At 36.7% G+C, this 15,292-nt stretch overlaps 1 protein-coding gene across 10 annotated transcripts in view; it reads right to left on the bottom strand.

Moving 5' to 3' along the window:
• LOC150104251 (uncharacterized) overlaps nucleotides 1–15,292 on the bottom strand; it is a 1,804,220-nt gene that overhangs the window by 690,836 nt on the left and 1,098,092 nt on the right. The window lies entirely within an intron of this gene.

Genomic DNA, 15,292 nt, shown 5'->3' with positions numbered 1-15,292 from the left:
TTCCCCAGGCATATGGTTGCGAAGTGCAAAGCTACTAGGCTAACCGTGTGGACACTGAGAGATATGCGTATATCCAGATAAAAATCAGCAGTGTCATCCAGAAGTTTTATACATAATATACTTTAGTGTGAGCATGACAGGCACATGAAGGCTAATCACACCATTTATAGATATGTTCAAAGTTGAGTGATGTCCAGAATTTTTTTTTTCTCTGTAAGAAGGAATAGAGAGAGAACAACAGCCCATGTTTGGAGATATATGAATGGATGTAATGAAAGTTAATTTTTCATTTGGTTACACTTTAATAAATTTAGTTTAATCCTTTATCCAAGTGTGAGCAAACAAAGTTTGCACCTGAAAATATCTTCAGGACTGAGGTAAGGTAGTACAACACCGGGAAACTTGCAGCAAAGGTGGATCAAGCTCTCAATTCCTTGTCTCAGTATTTCCCATAATGCATGACACATCTCCTTGCGGACATATATACTGCATTGCATTAAGGGAAGGGACACTACCCATACCGGTTTCGACCTTTACTGAGGTCTCATCAGTGGGAGCCAGGCACAGAGTGGAGATACTAAGGCAGAAGCAACAGGAGAGGTCATCTTTACCTATAGGAGTTGCCAAAAGGTGTGTCACCTTATTATTAAATTACTCTGGATTTAGAGAAAGATGTTGAAAATTTATTTTTCACTTGGTTAGACTATAATAAATTTAGTTTAATCCTTTATGCAAGTGTGAGTAAACAAAGTTTGTGCCTGAAAATATCTTCAGGACTGAGGTAAGGCAGTACAACACCAGGCAACTTGCAGCAAAGGTGGATCAAACTCTCAACTCCCTGTCTAAGTATCCCCCATAATGCACAGCACATCTCCTTGCGGACATGTATACTGCTATGCATTAAGGGAAGGGCCACTACCCATAGCAGTTTCGATCTTTACTGAGGTCTCGTCAGTGGGAGCCAGGCCCAGAGTTTCCCGGTGTTGCACTACCTTACTTCAGTCCTGAAGATTTCAGGTGCAAATTTTGTTTGCTCACACTTGGATAAAGGATTAAACTAAATTTATTATAGTCTAACCAAGTGAACAATAAACTTTCAACATGTTTCTCTAAATCCAGAGTAATTTAATAATAAGGTGGCACACCTTTTGGCAACTCCTACAGGTAAGGATGACCTCTCCTGTTGCTTCTGCCTTAGCATCTCCACTCTGGGCCTGTCTCCCACTGACGAGACCTCAATAAAGGTCGAAACCGGTATGAGTAGTGGCCCTTCCACAAGGAGATGTGCTGTGCATTATGGGAGATACTGAGACAAGGAGTTGAGAGCTTGATCCACCTTTGCTGAGAGTTGCCCGGTGATGTACTACCTTACCTCAGTCCTGAAGATATTTTCAGGTGCAAACTTGGTTTGCTCACACTTGGATAAAGGATTAAACTAAATTTATTACTGAATGGATGTATTGTGTTATCACTATTATTATTGTTATCATCATTAGATCACCATGGATTCAAAAGATTCATAAGGTCCTACTGCCACACACAAAGTTCATTAAATAGTGCCTCAAACTTACTTTACCATTTCTGCATTTATCATATTACCAACTCTCGATACAAAAAACATGTCTTCACTGTCCTGATCACATTTTTTCATATAATTCTCAAAGAAGGCTTTTTTTTTTTTTTTAATGTGGTTCCCACTCACAAAAGGTTATCAGCATATTTGTACCATGTGGGAGCAATTTTCACCAATTTCATTTTTTTTGTAATTTTTTATTTATTTTTACATAGTCCAGAAACCCCGCTCTAGAGACCAAACATGGAACTTTTTCAACCCACTTCAGATCTCCAATAAGTGGAGAAGTGGTCTCACACCAGGTGATGAAATTGAAATCCACCTAAATGACATGCAAAGATAAACTATATTGGTTTCTAACTCAAGCTTCTTGTTCCATACTTGTTTCCCCCCACCCACCTTCTGTACAAAATTTCCCCCTATTAATATTAACTTCTCTCATATGATGTTTAGGACCTTCCTCAATAAGTCTAAGGACTGATTAGAGTTGCCTGTAACAACAACAATCATAATAGTATGGTAACAACTATTTACCGACTTATATGTCTCAATCGTATCCCTATCTCCTATTATTGTCTACAAATTGCGTTTCCTCATTTCTTCTTCATACGTAACATTTCAGAGGATATTATACTTCCAGTCAATATTCCCCATTCAATACATATGCTTATCAGTGGCGTAGCATGCCCATTTCGGTTGGGTGTGCTATCGTGACTTATGCAACCCACACTACAAAATTCATATCGGTTTGACTGCATGATTGAATTTTTATCGATGTATGAAAGTTTTAAGAGTGTATAGTGCATCAGCATTCATCTTAATTGGTCTAATGCAATTAACTGTAAAATAACTTTGAATATTTTAATTTATTATTATTATTATTATTATTCAGGGAGTCAAAAGACTCATCTTGGGAGGTCCTTCCTAGGAAACACAAAGTCTATCAAGACTCATCGCGGGAGGTCCCTCCTAGGAAACGCAAAGTCTATTATACTACTAATTAAACTCATTGACCGTTCTCACTCTCACCACTCTATCAGGCAATGCATTCCACGGTTCAACCACCCTCCATGCAAAGAAACCACTCCTAATCCTCACAGCTTCTTTTCATAACTTCCAGAGATGGCCCCTTGTCATTACTCCTTCCTGCTATTCAACCAAGCAAAAAAACTCTCCAGTGTCAACCCTGTAACCACCTTTCAACAGTTTAAAAGTCTCAATCATATCACCTCTCCTTCTATCCACCAAAGTCTGCAGTCCACATTCCCTCAGCCAATCCTCATAACTAACATTGTACAGTCCTGAAACCATCTTTGTTATCCACCTCTGTACCCTTTCCACAGTTAATTTATCCCCTTCAAATCCTGGGGTCTAAATCTCAGAACAATAATCTTAAGTGTAGTCTGATCAGGGTCTTATACAATGGAATGATAACTCTTATCTCTGCAGGTCACATCCTCAGTATTGCAGCAATCCTCTGTGTCATTTTCACCATCTTTTGAAATATGTCCCCTGAATTTCAGGTTTTATCAATCATCAACCCCAGATCTCTGGTCTCCCCTACTTCTTTCAGTACAACTCCTCCAATAGAGTATGAAGTGTCCAATCGATGTGTTCCAAACCTCAAGACCTCACATTCTGCTGCGTTAAACTGACATCCCCATTCATTTGCCCATCTGTCTAACTTCTTGCTGGCTACTACATCTGCACTATTACTAATAACCCTTCACAGCTTCACATCATCTGCAAACAACTAAATATTCCCCTGCAATCCACTGACAATGTCATTGATATAAAGGTTAAACAATATAGGTCCCAGTACTGAGCCCTGTGGAACCACACTTGTAATCCTCAGACTCCTTGAAAGTGCCCCACCATATACAACTCTCTGATACCTATTGGACAGCCAATCCTGAATGCCATTGACTAACCTGACATCTAAACCCATGTGCTGCAACGTAGATATCAGCTTATAATGTGGCATCCTGTCAAATACCTTTGCAAAATCCAAATAAATGGCAATATATGACTTTCCCTCATCAACTGTTCTTGTCAATTTATTATCAAAGGCTAGCGTATTACTAAAACAAGAATGCCCCTTAGCAAATCCATATTGATTCTCACAGATAGCATCTCATCTGCCCAACGCTGTATACAGTCCATCACTAATTTCTCCAAGACCTTAACAACTACTGATGACACACAAACTGGCCTATAATTAGACACTTCCAGTCTGCTACCGGCCTTATGCATGGCACTATCTTACCTTCCTTCCATTCACTGGGGGGCACCTTTCCCGTAGCCAGACTTTCACTGAAAAGTCAGGTCACAGGAGCTGCCATTTCTTTAGCGCATTTTCTCAAAAATAGTGGTGAAATACCATCCAGTCCCAGAGCTTTACCGACATCCAGAGTACTCAGTATATGGAACACGTTCTCCTCCTGCACCTCTACACCTCAAATTCCCTATCCCTCTAGTATTAAAATTTACTCCTCCAGGATGAAATACTCCAATAAAGGGTTCATTGAACAATTCCACTATGTCCTCTGCATCAGTCACTCTATTCCTATTTTTATCCCACAATTTCATTCATCCACATAGCTAAAAATATTGGATCTTAGGGCCAATCTCTTCTCATATTCCAGTTTCGCCTTCCTTACCATACTAGTTCCTATCCTGGCCTGTGTATTATATCCTTCATGCATCTGCTCTTCATCTCTCTCCTTATATCTCTTCCATAGCCTCTTTTGTACATGCAGTTCCTGTTTAATATTGTTTGCCATCCTCCACTTTACACCAAATTGTGTCCTCTTCTTCACTCGTGGAATACAAGTTTCTATTGCTGCCAACAAATAGTCCTTCAGAATTTCCCATGCACTAATGATATCCCGGTCTTCCAATTCTGGCCTCCATGGAACTGACCCAAGTTGATATCAAAGATTATTATAATTGCCTACCTTATAATTCCACATACGTTCCCTTTACTTTAATACTTCTGCATGTTTATTCATCTTCCAAGTTAAAACCACACGGTCACTTTCTCCAACGGGGGGGGGGAGAGATATCATCTCAGTTATTATCAGCTTTTCTGATGCTATGACCAATTCCAAAACTCTTGTTCCCTCTATTACATGTTGCGTAAGACATCAGTCCTGCAAGAATTCTAGAAATTCCATTCCATTATTACTACATGCATTTTCCTCTTCCCAACTTATACTGTTATTGTTAAAATCTCCCATAACAATCATTCATTTTGCACTTGCGAAGCTCAACTGCCTAAACATCTCTTACTCACCACCCTCTGTGCTCCTTGGCTTGTAGCAACATCCCACTAAATATCCTACCCACATTTCCATCACACCACATACTTTAAAAACCATTATTGTCACTGCCTTCCAAAGCCTCCACTCTTAGAGGACATAAATCATCACTTATCATAAGCAGTACTCCACCACTGCGTTTTCTCTTCCTATCCTGCTGAAAAATGCTGTACCCTGCTACTTCTATTCCAGTTATAATATCATCTTCTGTCAACCACATCTCAAAGATCCGATTAATCTTTGGCCAGGCTGACACTATCAGTGTCACCGATTTATCTCCTTTATTCTGGATACTCCTGGCATTAGTATAAAGCATAAAAATGCCACTGTTTCTATACCTAGCATTATCCCCCTCTAGACTCCACTGGAGTCAGCGTTATCTCATTTTGTCCCCTTCTCAAAAGTACCCATTCCAACAAGAGGCCACCCCTGCTATCATCCACCCTGGTTATTCTAGTTTCCCTGCATTGACACACCGACTCGTTCAGAATAGCAATCTCTTCAGATGCCTATGTCCTTCCTCATTCAAATACAAGTGGTCTCTCGCATACAATTCCTTTCTGTCTTCAAATGCCCTCCAAACATCCACATATTCCAATCCTCTCTTCTGACACATTCTAGCTATTATGTTATTGAATATTACTGTTCTTCTGCTCTGCTCATCACTATCATACCTAGACAACACATGCACTATCTTTTCTCTCTGCATTTTTTTTTGTACAACCTCAAGCAAGAATCTCACATCTCTCGCTTCCCCCATTTACATAGTCTCTCAAGTCATTCGTTCCTACCATCACAATTGTCTCATCCACCCTTTCACCCCTCTTAATTGCCATAGCCACACTTTCTATCGTTCCTCCAAGCAAACACTCCTCACGCATCCTATATTGCATGCCTTGGATCATTACATCCCCATACGTCACACCTCTTACCACCATGTTCCTCGATTGCTCACCTGCATCCCTCACTCTCTCTCTCTCTCTCCAAGGGTGAGCAAATTTTGTTTGCTCACACTTGGATAAAGGATTAAACTAAATTTATTATGGTCTAACCAAGCAAAAAATAAACTTTCAACATCTTTCTCCAAATCCGGAGTAATTTAATAAAAAGGTAACACACCGCTTGGCAACTCCTATAGGTAGAGATGACCTTGCTAATGCTTCTGGCTGGCATCTCCACTTGGGCCTGGCTCCCACTGAAGAGACCTCAATAAAGGTTGAAACTAGTCTGGGTAGTGGCCCTTCCCTTAATGCATAACATTATACATATCTGCAAGGAGATGTGTTTTGCATTATGGGAGATACTGAGATAGGAGTGATGTTAGCTTGCTCCACCTTTGCAATGAGTTGCCCGATGTTGTACTACCTTACCCCTGTCCTGAAGATACTTTTAGGCGCAAACTTTGTTTGCTCACACTTGGATAAAGGATTAAACTAAATTTATTATACTTATACATCAGTCTATGAGACAACGAAAAAAAAAAAAAAAAAACCATACCATTTTTCAGTGAACCATGAACATTTGTTTTTGTTTATTGCACGATCATTTTCACATATTTTCAGTTCTAACATTTATCGTATGCCTTCAGTCACTTTTACAATAAAAGGCATACCATAAATGTTAGAACTGAAAATATGTGAAAATGATCGTGCAATAAACAAAAACAAATGTTCATGGTTCACTGAAAAATGGTTTGAATTCAGGATGAAAAACCAGTGTTTCAGGGAAGAATACCTCCATTTTCTGTATGAGACCTGTTAACTCATGTTCTATTGAAAAGCCCTGATAAAGGTTCTTTGCATTATACAGGATTCAAACCCAGATATTTTCACCCAAAGGGCTTTGTTGAAATTAAATATGCTGAAGAGACTAACTACATTAGTGACTTTTCTGAATTCAGAACAGTTCAAAAACAACAGAGAGCAAAGCAGGCTGGTGATGAAAATCAAAATTATTTAGATCAAAATCATTTAGATTACATTTTGAAAATTTTGGGAAAATTTTATTTTCCCAAAATTATATATTTTGGGAAAATAAAGAAAAAACACTACAATAATTCTTTTACAGTTTCCAAGAGTTACAATTTCTGCATATTCTAAAGTGAACATATATTTCTTGGTAATTCTGAGGATGAAGGCACTTTATTTTGATTTATTTATTATTATTTTTTTTTTTTTTTTTTGTGAATAAACATTTCATTTGTACATATCTAATTTATGGATTTTTATCTCACTCTACCAGTCTATTAATTAACAGGTGGTAGAAATTTCCACCAAAGAATTTACAAATTTAGAAATTTCTCCTAAGAATTTATGCACAATATAACAGAATTTATTGCCAGTTTCTCACTGAGCGCCAGATATGTAAACTAACAATATTTGCTTCTCTTGTGAGGCTGTTATTGCAATAAAAAGCTACTATAGGTTGAATGCTTAACTGATATATTAGCTAACTGATATAATAGGCCTTTTAATTACAGGCTTCAAATTATAGGCCAATTTTATGTGTCAGATGTTGTGTTAGAGAAGTTAGTGAGATGCCAGATTCAGAATTGGGGCAGGTTCAAAAACCAGTTTTTATTCCTGAAAGTTTTACTCGAACAAGGTAGTCGTTTTCATGAAGGAAAGGACTTTAAGACAGCTATTTCACTAGAAATTTGGAGTTCACAGATATGATTTTGTAATTCATGAGGATTTGATGCAAAGATATCTATGTCATCTGGAAAGTGTAAATGGCTTAAATATCTTTTGTTTATCTTCAGACTTTGTTTCTTCCCAATCCAGAAGTGTGAATATTTCTTTTAGGCATGCTATGAATACTTTTGGAGATATTGTGTCAACTTGCTTATGCTTCTTTGTATTTCCACAGATGCTTCCAATGAAATGAATTTTTGCAGATGCTTTGCTGTATGATTTGATGGTCCTGACACATGATTCCTCCACTTGATAGTTTTCTAAGTATTGCATCAGATTTTACTAATGCTATACCATTCAATAATCTGCTTTACTACATAATATGAATATGGTTTGTTGTGATAAAACCATTTCAAAAGCCTGCCTGTTCTTTTAGGTGTGCGTGGTCTAGAGTTGTCTATGAGCTAAGACTTTCATAAACACTTTGTAAACCACTGGTAGTTGACATGTGATAGTTCTTACTTGAAGAACTATTGACTTTACCTTTATTTCTTGGTACACTGTTTTTCTTCAGACATAGTGTAGAAGTTTTGCCAAGATTCCATACACTTGCTTTCAGAAGTTCAGGTACAAATGCATCCTCATCTGCAGCTTTTCCATTGTGCATGCCTTAGATGCTCCACATAACATTTTTTGGTAGAATTTGTATCACTTCAATTATTTTGTAATTGTCTTCTTCATTTGTTTTGTCATCTTGATATAATAAAAAAGGATTAAAAATTTTTAATCCTTTTTGCTATAGCATATCTATCTCTGCTTATGTTACCATCTCTCAGTTTGACTGCAATCATTTGTTTATTGGTTTTCATCAATCATTATTTGGCTTTTTTGAGTCTGCAGTTATCTTCAGTCATTTGTTGTATGAGTTTACAATTGAATTTTTTATTCCTTCTTTAATACTTGTTCTGATTGTCTTGTGCAATTCAGTGTATTCAATTTTATTTGTTAGGTTATCAGCTTGATGCATTTCTTTTCATTTCTTCATAAGCTGTTTTGTTTCTGTTCTGTGGCACCAGCTATTGCAAATGAGCATTGCAAAAGGTTTTGGGTAATAATGTTAGTCATTATTTTCTGATGGATCATCATTGTTGCCTTTATTAAGATTTTTGAATCTGCTGTTTAGTTCATGTTGGAATATTTCTTTTTCGATGTTGTTTGTGTAAATCTGTGCTTTACATTCATCCTCAAAACATTTTCCTTTCTTTTTGGCAATTTATTTGAACTTTACTGTGTGCCATATGATGTTTGCATTCAATGTTAAGCAGTTGATAACAGAATAGTCCTGAAATGTTTTTCCTGTTGCTAAGGGTAAAGTCAATTTTGCTAGCTTTTCCATTTGGACTTTTCCATCTATGTTTTTCCTATGTGTTTTTATTTCCCTTGAAAAAAAAAAAAAAGTATAAATTTTCTTTTTCTGCAAATTCAATTAGTGTTGCGCCACTATTATCCATCATGCCATATCCTAAATCTCCTATTGAGCTATTATTTGATTCTTGAGTACCAATTCTGGCATTAAAATCTACCATGACAATTTTAAAATGATGTTGCTATAAAGTTGTGATACATCAAGATAAAAGTCTTTAGTTTCTTTATCAGTATGATTTACTGTTGGTGCTTAGACTAGATGACCTTGAGAATATATTTTTTGGAGATGTGTACAAAAATACTTGGGATTTGATCAGATACTATCAAATACTATTACATTTTTCTTCAGCTTTCTGCTGACCATGAACCAAACTTCACTGATTTTTTATTTATCACTGATTCTATAGTACATTGTTTCTGATTTTTTTTATTACACACTCTTGCTCACGTCCATTCATAACCTCCAAGGATTGCCCCTTGTCCTCACCCCTTCGCTTTGTTTTACCATATGAAATGCCTAGTGTCAACCTTGTAAATATCTCTCAACAGTTTGAATGTCATATGGAAGAATAGTGGTATTAAATCAGTGGTAATTAAAATAAGGATAGATTTATTAATATAATCCCACCATTAGTTTCGCTAGCAACTGTCTAGCTTTGTCAAAGCTGAATGGTACACACAAAAAATATGAGAGAATACAGAAACATTGCTAACTGTTAGGCAGTTAAGTTTGAAACTATGCGTGACAATGCATACATGTGTTGAGAAGCTTCAGTTAGTATCATGGATACATGTTGTATGCACGTGTGTTACATGATTTTTCGCATATTGTAGTTCAGTTAAACTGAGTGAGTTGATTAAGTTTTTCCATATATCTTTCAGTATGGCACCCATGTTCCATGTTCACTGGGTATCTACAGATGCCATATGGTCACTTCCGATGCTCAGTGATGTTCCACACCAGGCCTCGCAATGTAGTCCTGTTGTTTGCTATTCTGGCGGCCTCAACTCTTCAGAGAGTTGAGGTTCCTGATGTCCAGAATTATAAAAATACCCTCTTTCAATTTTTCTGTAGATAATCCCAGAAATTTTGCACAGATAAGGATAGATTATTAAATAACCTGACTTATTAAATAAGTCTAATTAGCTATCTCAGCAACAGTACTGTAATTAAAGTCATTCATAGGGATTGGCCCTCCACATTCCCCACCTATAGCAATATTCACTAAATATCTTAACCTATCTACTTACATCTCACACCATACCGCTTCAAAGTACCGTCACTATTTTCTCCTAAATTATAATCTTGTGCACACATAATTCGCTTGCTATCATCAGCAGTGCTTCAACTCACATCTTGTTCTTCCTATCCTCAATGAATACATGATACTCTTCATTTTCTGTTCCTGTAAGGATATCAATCTCATCCAACCATGTTTCCTTTATTCCAACTATTTTCAGATAAATGAACTCAATGAATGCAATAATTTCACCTTCCTTATTTCTCATACTCCTGACATTTGTAAATAAGTACAGCAAATGATTTGGTCTATAACCAGTCCTATCTATGTTATCCTCATCTGTGACTTCTCTGCATCTACTCATGTCACATAATCTTTATAATCCTTTACCTCATATCTTCCTAGACTCAACTACTCCCCATACAATACAGGTCATCCCATTCCTATGCTGACCATTTATTACCACATTACTCATACTGTAACATCATGACCATCCTAAGTGCCCCATTCTGCCTATCCAGCTTGTGTTCCTGTTCTCATATTCTACCTCTCGATCCAAAAACACTTGGTTTCACCTGTTCCAATATCCCGCCGATTAATATCAGCAATGGCTTACTCTGATCCCTTGTTACATCGCTCATTACACTTCCTTCTGGCAATAATCTATCCAACAGATTTACACCAAATCTATTTAAATACAATCCATCTTTTACACAATACCATTTATCCTTCAAATGCATTCCACACATTGACAAACCTCTCACCCCCCACACACACAGCAGAGTTTCCAGCATTCCATTCATGATTTTTGTTTGCCATTTCAACCCATCATCATACCTGAGCAACACACTGATTATCCTTCCTAACATACTGTTTTTTTTTTTTTTAACCCTCTCCTCAAATAACTTACTAATATCCATCCTCACTTTCTCCCCATACGCAAACATATTATTTGTTCCTACCACCACTAAAACTAACTCCCTCATATATTTACTTCTCATAGCCAAAGCATCAATCAATCTGTTAATCCTTCTTCCTGAAAAACAAACTTTGTGCACCCTCTCATTAACCATACCTTTAATTTTAGAATCTCTATATAATGCCACTCTTGAGTCCCTTCACCCACTTCTTTTTCCCCACTATCTTTCATTTTATTCTTTTTTTCATTTTTACATTCCTAAAATGAAATTTTAGGAATGTAACAATTCTTGCATTCCGGCATACTTTCTATTAAATCAGCAATCACACTTGCTTTCATTTCTGCAACCACTCTTGCTTTTGCTTCATTAGCCATGATTTCTTTCATTCCTGCAATTGTCCCTGCTTCTGTTCCTTCAGTCATCCTATCTTCTGATCACATATTCATGCTTGGTTTTGCTCTTTCAGTCTCTTCCATTCTCACTATTATATTTTCTGGAATGATATTCTCTTTCACACCCCTCTGAGTCTTATGCTTCTCACTGCCTTGTGCCTCTCTTCTAATATTCAGTCCTTGTTCTCAACTCTTAATGCCTTGCAATCTGTCAAAATCTTACACTTTCCATTAATCCATACCCTTTCACTTCTCATATTCAATCTCTTGAGGAACATATCTTGTACATTAATCCACACGTGTATATTATACTCCCAACAATGAACCATCTTCAAAAAATTTGCACTGCTCACCACATTCGAATTCTGATCACCTCTAGTCATTCTCATTATAACTGCCATTCCTTTATTCACTGTAAGCTGTATTACAATAAAAATGAAGACCATAACTAGTAAGATTATTATTAAAGAAAATTATTATTATTATTATTATTATTATTATTTTGACACCTCCAGGGAGTCCAAAGACTCATCGAGGGAGAGTGTGCCGACAGCATCGAACGATTGGTCCCCTTCCAACTACTAACCGCGCTCAAACTTACTTAACTGAGCCATTAGTAGCAGAGGCTCTACCAATCGACCAACCTTCACCGGCAAAATTAAGTACTTATTTTGGTTTGAGCAGTACTAACAATGATCTTCTTCTTCAGACCACCTCAATCCTTTACTCTTCACTTAACTCTTCCTTCTATGCTGTAGCTTCAAGTTTTAAATTATTTTCATAATCCAACAGGCCTTGTATTCCAACACATCTTTTTTATTCACAGATGTCTTCATATAACTGACTACCATTCAAGTGACCACCTCACAATCACATCCTATGATGATATAATCAGATCTATGAATCTCAATCTATGTATGACCTCTATATCATACTGCCTAATTTACTTCTTGTACTTTTTTGCCTAGCTCTGCAGATTTTTTTTCCCCACACTGCTTACCATGGTATGGCACTGACTTAATTTCTAGAAAGTGGTAAAATGATTATTATCTTATTATTATCATCATCATGGAGTCAGAAGATTCATAATGGGTGGTTCATTAAACTGGCAACATATTTATCATACTGAATCTTAACATCCTTAACACGTTCGCTGCCACGCTACGTCGTCATAGTTTGTTCCCGTACACCAAAAAATTTCACTTCTTCAAGGTCAGTATGGGCAATCTCGTTGCTGGCGGTAAGCCACATACGAGTATACTCATAGTTAGCTTGTGTGGAGCATATAGCTTCTACGAGTATACACAGTTTTGCTGCTAGCTCCACAAGCCAAGCATTTTCACTTCTTCAAGGTCAGTACGGGTAATCTTGTTGCCGGTGGTAAGCGTCATACGAGTATACTCGTAGTTGGCAGCGAACATGTTAACACTCCTTGCATTAATAACATATTTTAGTAATGCATTCCATTCACCCTCAATTCTTTGTGAAAAAATTCTACTCCTCACCCCTTTTCATCCACTCTTAGATAACTTCCAGAGATGGTCTCTGGTTCTTTCCCTCTTGCCTTCCACTCTTTTCATAATTCCTTCTGAATTAATCCAATAAAATTCCCTCACTAACTTAAACATATCGATCATATCACCTATTTTCATCCTATCTACCAAACTCTGCAGTTCACTTTCCTTCAGCTTCTCTACATAGTCAATATTTCAAAAAATTTATGCTGTCTGAAGTCAATTATTTCTCAATCCTCTCCAACATTTCAACATCACAATTAAATTAGATAACGAAATCTGAGCACAATAGTTCAAGTGGCCTGATCAGTGTTTTAGAAAGTGCCACAACCACTTCTTTTTCACAACATGTTAGTGCACTTCTTATCACAGTGGCATCTCTGTAATATGTGCAATATGCTCTCTAAACTTTAATCTACTGTCAAAAATCACACCCAGATCTTGAATCCTATCTGCCTCCTTCAGTAGAGTACACAAACTTATATTTCTGCACTCCAAAATGTAACACCATGCACTTATTAATATTAAAACTACCACTCCAAACCAAAAGTTTATTCAAACCTTCCTGAAGGGAATTAACATCAGCAGTGATATAATAAACACAAAAACTTATTCTGATTATAAGACCATCGGTTTAATACACATATGCACAAGAACAGTGACTAGTTTTGCTAGCCTACTGTATAGCTTTGTCAAGACTAAAAAAGGTGAAAAAAATAATAAATGCAAAAAAACGAAAGAATACAGTAACCGTTTCCAATGGTTAGGCAACCAAATTTGACAGCTCGCGCAACAATGTATGCATGTAGCAAGATGCTTTAGTCATTATTGTGAATATGCTTTTTTTAGCATACTGTACTTCCACTATACTTAATGAATTCATCAGATTTTTTCATGTATCTTTCAATTTTTCCATGTATCAAACCTGCTCCTTGATTTCTGTTCAGGTTATTTCCTGTTCGTAGGACCGCTGCTGCTTCTTTGAATATTCGGCATCTGTAATCATCCTCTATATATGGCATTGAGCTGTTTTCCCAATCTACTGCATGGTTAGAAGTTGAGAAGTGATGTGCCAAACCTGAGGTATCTGTTCTGTTGTGATTTACATCTCCAACGTGTTCCTTCTGTCTAATTTCCAGGCTTCTTGAAGTTTGGCCTATATAGGAAAGTCCACAAGTGCATGGTATTCTATAAACACCTACATATTTGTGTTTAAACCAACTGCAACCATCAGACAGTTTTTATGATCCCCTAAAGACAGTGTTCCATTTTTCAAATATACAGGTGTTTATAGAATACCATGCACTTGCAGACTTTCCTACATAGGCCAAACTTCAAGAAGTCTGGAAATTAGACAGAAGGAACACATTGGAGATGTAAATCACAACAGAACAGATACCTCAGGTTTGGCATATCACTTCTCAACTTCTAACCACACAATAGATTGGAAAAACAGCTCAATGCCATATATAGAGGATGATTACAGATGCCGAATATTCAAAGAAGCAGCAGTGTCCTATGAACAGGAAATAGCCTGAACAGAAATCGAGGAGCAATCTTGAAAGATACATGGGAAAATCTGATTAATTCATAAGTATAGCGGAACTACAGTATGCTAAAAAATGCGTATTCACAATAATGACTGAAGGATCTCGCTACATGCATACATTGTCACACGAGCTGTCAAATTTGGTTACCTAACCAATGGAAACGGTTACTGTATTCTTTCATTTTTTTACATTTATTACTTTTTTTTTCACCTTTTTTAGTCTTGACAAAACTAGACAGTATGCTAGCGAAACTAGTCGGCATCCTTGCACATATGCGTATTAAACCGGTGGTCTTATAATCAGAATAAGTTTTTGTGTTTATTACAGTATATAAAGACCAAATATGAATAGTTTAAATCAGCAGTGCTACTTTCTTCGTATCTTTATTACTCTAACGATCTTCTATAACCAATGTCTTAAGCAATAAACAATGTGCAAGTGGGATGAAAATAATTCAGTGAATTTAATGTTATCAAAACACATCCTGTTTGTTCCTTGAAAGAAAGGATGTTACTTCCCTCCCTCCTCCTTTTGATATTGTTTTAATTTTGCATCAAAATCAATTTTCAATTCTTGGGTTGACTTTCACATTTAGATTATCGGGAAATGCACGCATAATATCCACAGCCTCTTCAGCACCAAAAAAATGGATATTCTTTTTTTTTTTTTCAAATAATTATTTTTCTCCTTCTCAACTCCTAAGCACTTTATCAATTCCAAATCT

The sequence above is a fragment of the Typopeltis vanoorti genome, chromosome 8, assembly GCF_054136105.1.
Source record: "Typopeltis vanoorti isolate ZY-2024b chromosome 8, IOZ_Tvanoo_1.0, whole genome shotgun sequence".
Lineage (NCBI taxonomy): Eukaryota > Metazoa > Arthropoda > Arachnida > Uropygi > Thelyphonidae > Typopeltis > Typopeltis vanoorti.
The sequence above is the reverse complement of the archived record's forward strand: the minus strand, read 5'-3'. Positions and strand labels throughout refer to the sequence as shown.